General features: G+C 39.1%; 1 pseudogene across 1 annotated transcript; it reads left to right on the plus strand.

Moving 5' to 3' along the window:
• Positions 1 to 857: 857 nt before the first annotated feature.
• LOC308264243 (serine/threonine-protein phosphatase 6 regulatory ankyrin repeat subunit A-like) lies at positions 858 to 11347 on the plus strand (annotated as a pseudogene). Its single transcript has 2 exons — positions 858 to 1907; positions 9201 to 11347. The product of its transcript is annotated as a serine/threonine-protein phosphatase 6 regulatory ankyrin repeat subunit A-like (transcript).
• The last annotated feature ends 3266 nt before the right edge of the window (positions 11348 to 14613 follow it).

Consider the following 14613-nt stretch of genomic DNA (forward strand, 5'->3'; position numbering starts at 1 on the left):
GTAAGTCCATGGGAGCTCACTGAGTTCCAACCAAGATGGTGCACACCAAATAAATCTCTCAGCCAATCCACAGAATCATCAGAAATAATTTATTAGGTTTTTACTACTATGCTTTATGTCATTATTTTATAGTAGCGGTTAGCTAATACACTTTAGTAGAAGCATGCAAATAACCCAGTGCTACAAGGTTTTGGGCCAAAGGACCAATTTGAGGTATAAAATTGGTAGTATTCACTAAGATTTTTTTTTTTGCCAGTTAATACAAGGGATGTTGAGATTTGAGAGCTAATCAGAATTCAGGCCATATGAATCATAGCTAGTCTTTTATATGTAGTTGAACATTATGTAAACAGGAATAAAAAGCATTTGAGAAAGTAGAAGTTGGGATCAAGTAAGATATAAGAACTCTGGGGAGTAAATTGTTTTGTTGAGGGAAGGGTTAGATTAAGGAAAATAGGTAAGCCATAATTGTAGCTTAGGGTTAGGCTATAGTAGTATGATGGTGTTGCTACTGTTTAAATGGTACAGAGGGCTGATTTTCTTTCTCAACTAAAGTTTGTTGAATAGAATAATTAAAGTTAATAGGTAGCTTGGTGCAGCTTTAACAAATATTTATTACAAAATTAGAAGAAAATAGAGCAGCCGGGTGCCTCGCCTCTCGCTGGTGTTGGGTGTCAGGGAGGCGGCGCCGCGCCCTGCCCGCTGTCTCCTTGGTGTGGCTGGTCACCCGCCCGCAGGCATGGCGGGAGCTGCTGGCGCGGGCACAGTGGGCCAGTCTGCGGTGGAGGCTGCAGCGGAGGCTGAAGTGGATGCGGAGGCGACCGCCATGGCGTTCCTTAAACTCCTCGACCAGGCCTGTGATTGGCATTGAAACAATACAGCTGCTTCCACCAGAGGAAAATAGTATGGGAATTCCTTTTATGCCATCACTGGTGCAAGCTATTTTTAATGGAGATCTCGATGAAGTTTGAGCACTAATATTTAAGAAAGAAGATGTTAACTTTCAGGACAATGAAAAGAGAACACCATTACATGCTGCTGCCTACCTTGGAGATGCAGAAATCATTGAACTGCTTATTTTATCTAGAGCTAGAATTAATGCCAAAGACAGCAAATGGTTGACACCTTTACACACAGCAGTTGCATCTTGTAGTGAGGAAGCAGTTCAGGTACTTCTGAAACATTCTGCAGATGTTAATGCTCGAGATAAAAATTGGTAAACCCCTTTACATATAGCAGCTGCTAATAAAGCTGTAAAATGTGCTGAAGCATTGGTACCTCTTCTAAGTAATGTAAATATGTCTGATCGAGCAGGAAGAACTGCATTACACCATGCAGCTTTCAGTGGACATGGTGAGATGGTCAAACTGCTCTTGTCCAGAGGTGCCAATATTAATGCTTTTGACAAGAAAAATAGTCGTGCTACCCATTGGGCAGCATATATGGGTCACATTGAAGTGGTGAAATTACTTGTGGCACAGGGAGCTGAAGAGACATGCAAAGATAAGAAGTCTTATACACCTCTTCATGCAGCAGCTTCCAGTGGGATGATCAGCGTAGTCAAGTATCTTCTAGATCTTGGAGTTGATATGAATGAACCAAATGCCTATGGAAATACACCTCTTCATGTGGCCTGCTATAATGGACAGGATGTTGTAGTGAATGAACTTATAGACTGTGGTGCTAATGTAAATCAAAAGAATGAGAAAGGATTTACTCCTTTGCACTTTGCTGCTGCATCAACACATGGAGCACTACATTTAGAACTTCTAGTGGGCAATGGGGCTGATGTCAATATGAAGAGTAAAGATGGGGAAACCCCACTGCACATGACTGCCCTCCACGGTAGATTCTTCAGATCACAAACCATTATTCATAGTGGAGCTGTAATGGACTGTGAAGATAAGAATGGAAGGGGATTCAAAATGGTGACTGAGGGACAGAGCACTTCTCAGTAGATGAAACAAATAAAGTTCAACTACTTAGAAAGCAGTGTCTTAATCAACAAAATAAATACATACCAGGAACCAAAACAGATCCAGGTACCTCGGCAGAACCCTGAATTCGAAGAAGAACAAAGATCGACACCAGACCTGCTGCAGATACAATACGGATGCCCGGCGGCGGGCTGCCTGTGTGGCTGCCTGCCACCCCAAATGGCAGCACTCCTGAGCCCTGACTGAAATCACCGCAGCAAGATAATCCGGGACTGAAAACGGACATAGGACCTCATCTTAAGCAGCGAGCAGCAACCACGTCAGAATTCTGTGTGCTCACCAGCGCCTGGATCACAACAGCATGGGGACTTCCACGGAAGCCTGAACCAAGGAAGCCAGGTACCTGAGTGAGTCCAGGGTAAGTGCGGGTCCTAGCATGCACCCCAGCCCCAACCCCAGCACTGGCCCGGGACATCTGTCCCATGTCTCAGAACCCAGCACTGTCCTTGCGCACCCTGTCTGCACCCCGGACCCCTGCTAGTATTCAGTGCCTGCGCCACTGCCACTCCTAAATCGGAGCCTACCTTGTGTGTCTAGCACCCGCCCCCCACTGGAGCCCAGACATCCACCTTGCCAGAGGACTGCCTTCCAGGCGGCGAAAGCTCTGTGTGCTCCTGAAATCTCCTTGGGGTCCCCCCAGATTCTACGTTCTGCAGGAGGCAGAGATCACTGCTGGACACCACGCACTGCCTGTGCACCCAGACTGTGCACCTATCCTGCACCCCTGGCCCACCGCTGGGAGTTCCTGACTGCCCGGTAGCCTGAAGCTTAGTTCTAATTGAGAACACAGATCAATACACCTTGGAAGAGCATAGCAGTAGCAATAGGCAGCTGTACCCACTCACACCTGGGTCCAGTAATAGCAGCACACCCAGCCTGCCCTCTCAGAATAGGCAGAGCTCTGGCAGTAAGTGTGGGCATCCAGGAACCGGCATCCCTTTCCCCAGGGTACATCTTGGGACCACACCGGCAGCCCAGTTGGAATTTCCAGAGACACAGGAAAATCCATTGAGACAAAATATCTGCACAGGACCTCAGAGGGAGGCTCCAAGTATACTTTGGACATCCTCCACCCCTGCTGTAGGGAAGCACAGTGGGAGTCTAGGGTGGTGAGTGCAGAGGTGCTGAGTACAGGTTGGAATTTCGCAGTACCTGGGAATTGTACAGAATCTAATAACAGTGAAACCAGACATCCTGACACATAAACCCAAAGCAGTTAAAGGAAAGAAAGGTGTCCAAACACCCAGAGTGACCTAAGAAGATAAAAATAGAGTACAAAGAAAACTAAGAGACATTGGATTATATTCTGAAAGCTACCAAAGCAATCAGATACACAAATATTATATGGACCTGACCCCATATTCGTAAATAAGTAGGACTGTTTGTTTTACTTTCATTGTGGATGTTTTGTTTTGTTTTGCTTTTACAGTCCTTTTGATTTGGTATGGTTATTGCTGTTTTATTTTTTTCTTAACCCACCCTTCTTTTACTTTAACTTGTTGTTTTTTTATATAAATATTTTATAGTTTGCCTTATTTTCTGATTTCACACAGCTGCTACTTCCTTTTATTTTATTCTTGTCCTTTTTTCCTCTTTCTTCATCTTTCCTTCCTTTTTTTGTTCTCCTCCTTTGATTGGTTTTTCCTTTCTTTTTCTTGGATTACATAATAGTCTTGGTATCTTGTGTGAATTTTTTTTATGTTTGTCTGCTCCTTCCATCACCACTCTTCACAAACTTTTCCACACTAACCTACATACTCTTCTCTCCCAAAACTTTTCTCCATAAAATACCTCCTTGTTTAATACTCAAAGTATTTCATATATCCATACTTACTCAACTAATGACAAGAGTCCTACTACTTAACTCTCTCTCATTCTTATCAAGATATTACCTTATCATACTTAAAGTCTTTCTCAACCTAAACATATCCTCTACTTAATCTGACTCCTTTACCCATCACCCCAGCTCCTCCCACATCACCCACCCTCAACTGGAAAAGCTCTGCTGACTTGCTGATACCCCTAAACTCCTAATATTAAGATTGGACTAAGCATAACACTCATGAACGATGGGAAGAAATCAGAAAAACAGGACAGAGAACGCTATAAATAAGAACCAGAAATTATGAAGAGACAGCAGAAATCACGAATACTGACCTACTAGAAATGCAAGAAGGGGAGTTCAGAATCTTGATGTACAATATGATGAAAAGATTTAAAACAAGTATAGTAGAGGTTAAAGGTGAGTTAGAAACACTAAAAAAGAATCAGAAAGAGGTCTGGAATGAAATGAAAGAGGCAATAAGTGAAATGAAGACAGCAATAGAAAGAAATTCTGGAAGATTAGATGAAATGGAAAACAGAATATCAATATTAGAAGACAGTACATCTCAAACCTAAAACACAGTCAGTGATATACAGAAATCTCTACAGCAACAAAACCTAAACATCCAGCAAATATGGGATAATATGAAGTGTCCTAACTTACGGATAATAGGCATTGAAGAAGGAATAGAGGTACAAACCAAGGGCATCTGTAATGTCTTCAAGGAAATAATCTCAGAGAATTTTCCAAATTTGGAAAGAGACTTGGACCTTCATGTCCAAGAGGCATACAGAACTCCACTGAGACAGGACCAAAGAAAGACCACTCCACGCCACATAATATCCAAAATGACCAACATAGAGGCCAAGGAAGGAATCTTAAAAGCAGTGAGAGCAAAAGGAAGGGTGACATATAGAGGCAAAACAATAAGAATCACCAGAGACTATACATTCCAGGTCATGAATGCTAGGAGAGACTGGTACGACATGATTCAGAACCTGGAAGAAAATAACTTCCAACCAAAGCTCATCTCTTCAGCAAAATTACTATTCAAGCTCAATGGTGAAACCAAAGTCTTTCAGGATAAACAGAATCTCAAAAAATTCATGAATTCAAAGCCAACACTAGGGAAAATTCTTAAAGAAATAAACCATAAGGAAGAAAAAAGAAGCAGAATTCAGAATCAGAGAAGAGAGGAAGTTAATAAGTGGGCCATTTAAGTAAAGAAGAACGATCACACCACTCAAGAGTAGACAGAACACAAAATGGCAGAAAAAAAACATATTTCAATAATATCTCTTAATGTCAAAGGACATAACTCACCAATTAAAAGATATAGACTGGGAATATGGATTAGGAAACATAATCCAAATATGCTGTCTGCAAGAAACTCACCTCACAGTCAAAGACATTCACAGGCTGAAAGTGAAAGGATGGAAAAAAATATACCATGCCAACGGTGACCAAAGAAGAGCAGGGGTAGCAACCCTGATATCCAACAAAACAGACTTTAAACTAAAACACATCAGAAAAGACAAATCAGGGCACTTCCTTTTATTAAAAGGAACAATACACCAAGAAGATATAATGATAGTAAATATTTATGCCCCAAATGTGGGTGCAACCACATTTGTAAAACAAACCCTTCTGGACAAAAGATACCAAGTAGACCCAAATACAATAATTCTGGGAGACTTTAATATGCCTCTCACACCACTGGATTGATCTTCAAGGCAAAAGATGAGTAAAGACACTTTAGAACTAAAGGAAACCATAAACCAAATGGACCTAATAGACATTTTCAGATTATTTCAACCAGGAACTACAGAATATACATTTTTCTCAGCAGCCCATAGAACCTTCTCCAAAATAGACCACATCCTGGTACACAAAGAAAATACCAGCAAATTCAAAAAATGTAATATAACTCCTTGCATCTTTTCAGAACACAACAAAATAAAAGTAGAAATCAACAACAGGAAACTCGAAAGAAAGTATTCAAATTCATGGAGAATGAATGGTACACTATTGAATGATGAATGAGTAAGAGCAGAAATTAGGGAAGATATAAAGAAATTTATGTAAACAAACGAAAACAGAGATACAACCTACCAAAATCTATGGGACACCATGGAGGCAGTATTAAGAGGAAAGTTTATTGCATTGAGTACCCGCATAAGAAGGACAGAAAACCACCAAGTAAAGAACCTAATGACACAATTCAAGGACCTAGAAATTCTGCAACAGTCTATTCCCAAAGCCAGCAGAAGGCAAGAAATCATTAAAATTAGAGCAGAAATAAATGAAATAGAGAACAAAAAAAAAAAAAAACAACAATTCAAAGAATCAATAAAACAAAAAGTTGTTTCTTTGAAAAGATTAATAGAATTGATAAACCCCTGGCCAACCTAACCAAAAGAAAAAGAGAATCAACTCAAATTATCAAAATTAGAAATGAAAAAGGAGATATCACCACAGCTAGTGAAGAAATTCAAAAGATTATCAGAAACTACTTTAAAAATTTATACTCCAATAGACTTGAAAACCTGGAAGAAATTGATAGATTTCTAAGCGCAGTTAGCCTTCCTACACTCAACCAAGAGGACATAGCAAGCCAAAACCAACCAATAACAACCAAAGAAATAGAAATGGCAATAAAAATTCTACCACCAAAGAAAAGCCCAGGCCCAGATGGGTTCCCAGCTGAATTCTACAAAACTTCCAGTGAACAATGAATACCAATACTTCATAACATGTTCCTGGAAATCAAAAGAGATGGAAATCTCCCAAATTCCTTTTATGAGGCCAGTATCACATTAATCCCCAAACCAAATAAAGACACCTTAATATCCTTAATGAACATAGATGGAAAAATTCTAAACAAAATACTAGCTATACGCATTCAAAACTATATCAAGAGAATAATACATCATGACCAAGTCGGTTTCATCCCAGAAAAACAAGGCTGGTTCAACATAGGCAAATCAATACATGTTATTCACCACATAAATAGAATCAAGAACAAAAACCACATCATCATAGCAATAGATGCTGAAAAAGAATTCAACAAAATCCAACACTCATTTATGTTAAAGACACTGCAAAAAACTGGGATAGAAGGAAAGTATTTCAACATCATTAAGGCAATATACTGTAAAGCCAACATTATATTGAATGGGGAAAAACTGCAAGAATTTCCGCTAAAGTCGGGAACAAGACAAGGATGCCCACTATCACCACTCCTTTTCAATATAGTCCTTGAGACTCTTGCTGCAGCAATCAGACAAGAGAAGGAAATCAAAGGAATTCACATAGGAAGAGAGGAATTAAAATTATTCTTATTCACAGATGACATGATCCTTTATCTGGAAGACCCAAAGAACTCAACCAAAAGACTTCTGGAGCTGATTGACAAATTCAGCAAAGTCACAGGATACAAAATTAACCTAAAGAAATCAGTGGCTTTTCTTTATGCCAATAACGAATCCACAATGGAAGAAACAAACAAACAAAAAAACATTCCATTCACTATAACCTCAAAACCAATAAAATACCTAGGAATAAACCTAACCCAAGATGTAAAAGACCTCTACAACAAAAACTATAAAACATTAAAGAAAGAAATTGAAGAAGACCTTGGAAGATGGAAACATCTCCCATGCTCATGGATAGGCAGAATAAATATCATCAAAATGGCCATTCTGCCAAAATTGATCTATAAGTTCAATGCAATTCCCATTAAAATACCAGTGACATTTCTCAGAGCCATAGAAAAATCAATCATGAACTTCATATGGAGAAAGAAAAGACCTAGAATAGCCAAAGCAATTCTCAAAAATAAGAACCATGCAGGAGGCATTGCAATCCCAGACTTCAAACTATACTATAGAGAAATAGTAGTAAAAACAGCATGGTATTGGCACAAAAACAGATATACTGACCAGTGGATTAGAATAGAAGATACAGAAACAAACCCACACATCTTTAGTCAATTAATCTTTGACAAAGGGGCCAAACACATACGCTGGAGAAGAGACAGCCTTTTCAACAAGTGGTGCTGGGAGAACTGGCTAACAATTTGTAAAAAAAGATGAATCTAAACCCCTATATCTCACCAAACACAGGAATCAACTCAAGATGGATCAAAGACTTAGAAATTAGACCTGAGACTGTGAAGTTAGTAGATGAGACCACAGGTTCAACACGACAACATATTGGCACAGGAAGTAACTTTCTCAACAAAACCCCCAAAGCTGAGGAAATAAAAGAAAGAATAAACAAGTGGGATAACCTCAAACTAAAAAGTTTCTTCTCATCAAAGGAAACTATCAATAACCTAAAGAGGAAGCTGAGATAATGGGAAAGGATCTTTACCAGCCACCATTCTGATAGGGGGCTAATATCCAGAATATACAAAGAGCTCAGAAGACTCTACACTAGCAAAACAAACAACCCAATCAAGAAATGGGCAAATGAACTAAATAGAAACTTCACAAAAGAAGAGATACAAAGGGCCAATAGATACATGAAAAGATGTTCTTCATCACTGGCCATCAAGGAGATGCAAATCAAAACTACACTGAGATTCCATCTAACCCCAGTCAGAGTGGCAAGCATAAAGAAATCAAACAACAACAAATGCTTGTGAGGATGTGGGGAAAGAGGAACTCTTTTACACTGTTGGTGGGAATGCAAACTAGTTCAACCACTATGGAGATCTGTGTGGAGATTCCTAAGAAAACTGGGAATAGATCCACCATATGATCCAGCTATACCACTCCTGGGTATCTTTCCAAAGGGGTTGAATTCAGAGAAATACAGCAACATATGCATATCTATGTTCATAGCAGCACAATTTGTAATAGCCAAAATATGGAACCAACCCAGACCACCATCAACAGATTTATGGATAGCAAAACTGTGGGAAATACACACAATGGAATTCTATTCAGCCATAAATAAGAACAAAATTATATCATTTGCAAGAAGATGGAAAGCCCTGGAGAACATTATGTTAAGTGAGATCAGTCAAGCACAGAAGGAGAGGAAACATATGTTTCCTCTAATATGCCCAAACTAGGAAACACAAAGGATACCAGTGGGACTTCAGATAATGGAGGGGAAATACCAGCCAAGTTTGAATGGAAAGATAGGAGAGGAGGAAGGCTGAGCTTGATTAATGAGGGTCTACATCTGAACATGTGTAAAATTATTAATAAGACATGGTTAACCTAGACAACCATTGGTGGGAGGAGGGAAGGGAAAATGGGGGTGGGGGGAGAGGGCACCAAATATATTTTAAATGTATACTATTTATGTTCAATAAAAAATTTAAAAAAAAATAAAATAAAATAAAATAGCCAATAAAAAAAGATAAGAATGGAAACACCCCTTTGCACATAGCTGCACGGTATGGCCACGAGCTGCTCATCAACACTCTTATCACAAGTGGTGCTGACCCCACAAAGCATGGCATACATGGAATGTTCCCCTCCATTTGGCAGCCTTAAGTGGTTTTTCAGATTGCTGTAGGAAACTTCTTTCTTCGGGATTTGATATAGATACCCCAGATGATTTTGGCAGGACCTGTCTACATGCAGCTGCAGCTGGAGGGAATCTGGAATGCCTAAATCTTCTACAGAATACTGGTGCAGACTTCAACAAAAAGGCCAAATTTGGGAGATCTCCACTTCACTATGCTGCTGCCAACTACAATTACCAGTGCCTGTTTGCTCTTGTGGGATTAGGAGCAAGTGTGAATGACCTTGATGAAAGAGGCTGCATGCCACTGCACTATGCAGCTACATCAGACACAGATGGCAAGTGCCTGCAATACATATTAAGAAATGATGCAAATCCAGGGATCCGGGATAAGCAAAGATACAATGCAGTTCATTATTCTGCTGCTTATGGTCATTGTCTGTGTTTTCAGCTGATTGCAAGTGAAACTCCTTTAGATGTTTTAATGGAAACCTCAGGGACAGACATGCTGAGTGATTTGGATAACAGAGAAACAATAAGCCCTTTACACTTGCTGATTATCATGGTCATCATCAAGCACTGGAAGTATTGGTGCAGTCTTTGTTACATTTTGATTTGAGAAATAGCAGTGGAAGAACACCCTTAGATCTTGCATCATTTAAGGGCCATGTTGAATGTGTGGATGTGCTCATTAATCAGGGAGCCTCGGGTTTAGTAAACGATTGTGTTTTGAAGCAAACACCTATACATGCAGCAGCAACAAATGCTCATTCAGAATGCTTATGACTATTAATAGGAAATGCAGAACCACATAATGCAGTAGATATTCAAGACAGAAATGGACAGACACCTCTGATGCTGTCTGTTCTCAATGGGCACAATGACTGTATATTCACTACTGAACAAAGGAGCAAATGTAGATGCCAAAGATAAATGGGGAAGGACAGCATTGCATAGAGGGGCAGTTACAGGCCATGAAGAATGTGTAGATGCATTACTTCAACATGGTGCTAAGTGCTTACTATGGGATAGCAGGGGTCAGACACCTGTACACTTGTCGGCTGCCTATGGACACATTGGTGTTCTTGGAGCCCTTTTGCAATCAGCAGCATCTGTGGATGCAAATCCAGCCATAACAGACAATCATGGATATACAGCACTTCACTGGGCTTGCTACAATGGACATAAAACTTGTGTAGAACTTCTTTTAGAACAGGAAGTTTTCCAGAAAATAGAAGGAAATGCTTTCAGTCCATTGCATTGTGCTGTGATAAATGACAATGAAGGTGCTGCTGAGATGTTAATTGATACATTAGGTGCCAGCATTGTGAACTCTACAGATTCAAAAGGAAGAACTCCTTTCCATGCAGCTGCCTTTACAGACCATGTGGAGTGTTTACAGCTGCTGCTCAGCCATAATGCTCAAGTCAACTCTCTGGACTTCTCTGGGAAAACACCCCTCATGATGGCTGCAGAAAATGGACAAACAAACACAGTTGAGATGCTGGTTAGCAGTGCTAGTGCAGATCTAACTTTACAAGATAACAGTAAAAACACCACCCTCCACTTGGCTTGCGGAAAGGGTCATGAAACTATTGCCTTGTTAATACTGGAAAAGGTAACAGATAGAAACCTCATCAATGCAACCAACGCAGCCTTGCAAACACCTCTGCATGTTGTTGCCCGAAATGGGCTAACAATGGTAGTTCAAGAACTTTTGGGGAAAGGAGCAAGTGTACTTGCAGTAGATGAAAATGGCTATACCCCAGCTTTGGCCTGTGCTCCCAATAAGGATGTGGCTGATTGCCTGGCTATCATTTTAGCCACCATGATGCCTGTCTCATCAAGTAGCCCTTTATCCTCCCTGGCATTCAGTGCCATTAACCGTTGTACCAACACCTCAAAAACAGTCAGCTTTGAAACCTTGCCTATCACGAGGAACAAACCCAGCTCCTACTGCAGTTTCAACAGTATTGGTGGGGAGCAGGAGTACTTATGCACGGATGTTGACGAGCTCAATGACTTCAACTCTGAGATCTATTGAGGGGCCGGGCCAAGGACTAAGAAGGGAGTAACACTATAGCCGCAAACTGTGCTTTCACAAGCAAAAGCTCTTTCTTATCCACATATCAATTCAACCTAAGAGGAAAGATCACACAATGAACAAATGTAAGAATCACAGCAGTAGAAGAATTTTAAAGGCATGTTTTGTAAAAGGAACTTCTAGAATCTTGAAATAGACTTGACCAGAGGAAAACACACTGATGTCAGATGGCTTTGTGGAACTGGCTAATTTGGCCTTGCAGTGCCAGAGGAATTCGGGACACTGTGCACCCCAACATGCTTACACAGCAGCACTATTGTAAAAGAAGATATGAGGACACTAGACTTAACTTTATTAATAAAAATACAACTAAATTTAAAGGCAATAAAAGTTTGGTATAGCAGGCATTATGTGCACAGCAGATTGCCAAAGGACCAAATAGCTTAAAGATTTTTTAATAGAATGCCATTTTGTGGAAACTGGAGTAGGTGAAATGAGACATTATCTTAAACCAAACTTCAATATTTCCAAAAATGAAGCCGAGATTTGGTTTTTAAATGTTGGTTTAAAAAATAAATCTGAAAGCCTTTCAATACTGTATTAAACCATGAGAGAAAGCAGGTGTATTTTTTCTTTTACATAAATATTTTAAAATTTCAATTTTTATAATATTAAAATTGAAAACCATCTGACTGGGTGTGGTATGGGTGAAAATACTTGTGAAATAGACATGCGATGGATTGGGGTCACAGCTGTTGCCCACGCTTAAATGGTTTGGGTTTAAAATTGAACTATTTTTCTTTGAAGAGGTAAAGAATTTCCTAGGAAAAATGTATGAAATAAAAAGCAGATTATTTCACCCCAATGCAGCTTAGGTGGGCCTGGGGAGTGGGCTCTCAGCTACACTGCTTTGAGTGGGGCATCTTTGCCACCTGGTTACTTTTGTACCTCTAGAGGGGGTGGGGAGTTTTGTTGTCATTTACTTTGACCTTTGAGTTTTGAAAAAGTGGCAAAGGGGAAAATTTCCTCATTATGAATAAATTAGACATTATCAGGACATTGACAAGGGATATTACACATTATTTCTTGGAAGACATTTCTATACTGGACAAGATTTAAAATACAAAGCCTTAAGGTCCTATTAAGTAATTTGTTTGTAGCTTATTAGTATTTGGAGGGAGAAGAAGTTGCCTTCCAAATTGAAGACTACCTTTCAAATAGAAAGAAGGCTGACATTAGGCTTTAAAATAACACTTTATGTGGTTCTTATTTTACTGTAATTGTCACTTTCCAAGTAAAAAAAAGTAATGATTTCACATATGTCGGGAGGTATTAGATGTCTGGGTAAAGTTCCATATATCGCAAAATAATGACACCCAATTTCATTTAATCCTTTTTGTATTGTGAAACTAGAAACCTTATGACTGTAAATTATCAGCTGTTTTTTTTAATATAAAGTGTGAAAACACAGAACAGTATTTTGATCTGTTTGATAATTTTTTTGGTTTTTTGAAGAATTAATGAGCATGCACATAGAAATAGTGACTGCTTGAATACTGTATTTACTTGTACTCTTTCAGTACATCAAGATTCCTGTATATTTTAGAGTATAATAAAACACAGATGTGAGTTGTATTTAATGAATAATGTATTTGTATCTGTGCATATTGCCTAAAAATCTATACAGTTTTTAGGGCATTGACTACTAGATTTTAAGCATTTTTCTAATATATTTACAAAACTTTAAAAAAAAGAAGAAAATAGAGAAGAGAAGGAAAAATCATCATGCTTGTACACATGCTGGAGAGCCAGAAAATGAAATGATGAAAAACCTTCCATCCCCAGCCTTTTGATATATTTTATATTTGTATATTTTTATCACTGTTACCAAGGCAATGGGCCAGTAACTTATTTATTAGCCAGGTGGTACCTCTTTGTCTCTGGATAGTGCACTAAGTGAAGAGGTCAAGAATCTATCTGGACTTTGCCTCTATTTTATTGTGAAGTATTGGTTGCTTTTCAACTATGGGTGCTTCAAAGCAGTACATGGAGTTTATCTTTTCTATACCCAGGCCAGGTCACAAAGAAGAGGAGATAAACAGAGGCACTGATTGGCTCTAAATATTTTTAGGGCTAAAGGCTTCATTCAACTCTAAGGATTTTACAATAGATAAATTATTAGAACAAAGGAGAGAGGGGGGAGAGAGAGATAGAGATAGAGACAGAGAGAGACAGAGAGAGAGAGAGAGAGAGAGAGAGAGAGAGAGAGAGAGAGAGAGAAGAGGAGAGGAGAGAAGAGAGAGAGAGAGAAAGGAGAGATGAAAGGAAAGAGAAGAGAGAGAGAGACTGCATTGTAACCGCTGCCTCTCCTCCCTGCCTGAGTGCCTGTGCAGCATTCAGGCTATGACTACTTTTTACATTTTGAAAATTAATACCAAAGAAGTTTTGCACTACCAACACACACACATACACACACACACACACACACACACACACACACACTTTCTTATAATTTTCTGATACCTGTCAGGCCAAAGAGAATGGGGATGAAGAAAGTCAGTTGAGCTACTTTCATGCTGAGAGGTGTTGAAGTAGGTCTCCGTCTTTGAAGGTATAATGAAGTCAATTGTGAAGGTTATATCAGCTGATATTCGAGGTGTTTAAAGGGCTTTGACAAATGTTTATCTGAGATATTATCTGGAGCATCATCTGGAACTTGGTGGCTTTAAATCTGTTGAAGAAAAACATAACCACATAGTTTTGTAACCATGGGCCAAATATAAGTAAGAATAGAATGGCATCCAGTGGTCTCAAAAGAGGCAGGCTAAATAGCAACTTACTGCAAGTCTTTTAAATAAGTTTTATATAAAACATCTTTATCACATGTACAATATATTTTTCATAAACTATTTCTGTACAAACATTTCAAAAACATTTTTTAGACTTGCTTCAACTTTTTGATTTTTATCCTAGTCCTTTCTTTTTCCACTTGGGACAATCTTAGGATAAACCTTACTTCATTAAAAATCCTTTTTAAATTTTACAATTTTTTTCCATTATATCCTTTCTCCACCAAAAAAAATTCACACTCACACACTTTCCACATATTTTTCTTGTTTCTAAATATAAGCTGTAACAGCACCACACAAAAGCTGTAAAAGAGTCCCTGTTGGGTGCCAGAATTGTAATGGTGTAATATGGAGCAGCAGGTTCTTGTTCTTAGCTATCTTAGAAAAGAATAGCCAGAACTCTTCTGCTGTTAGGTT

This window comes from Muscardinus avellanarius, assembly GCF_963383645.1.
Source record: "Muscardinus avellanarius genome assembly, chromosome: 6".
NCBI lineage: Eukaryota > Metazoa > Chordata > Mammalia > Rodentia > Gliridae > Muscardinus > Muscardinus avellanarius.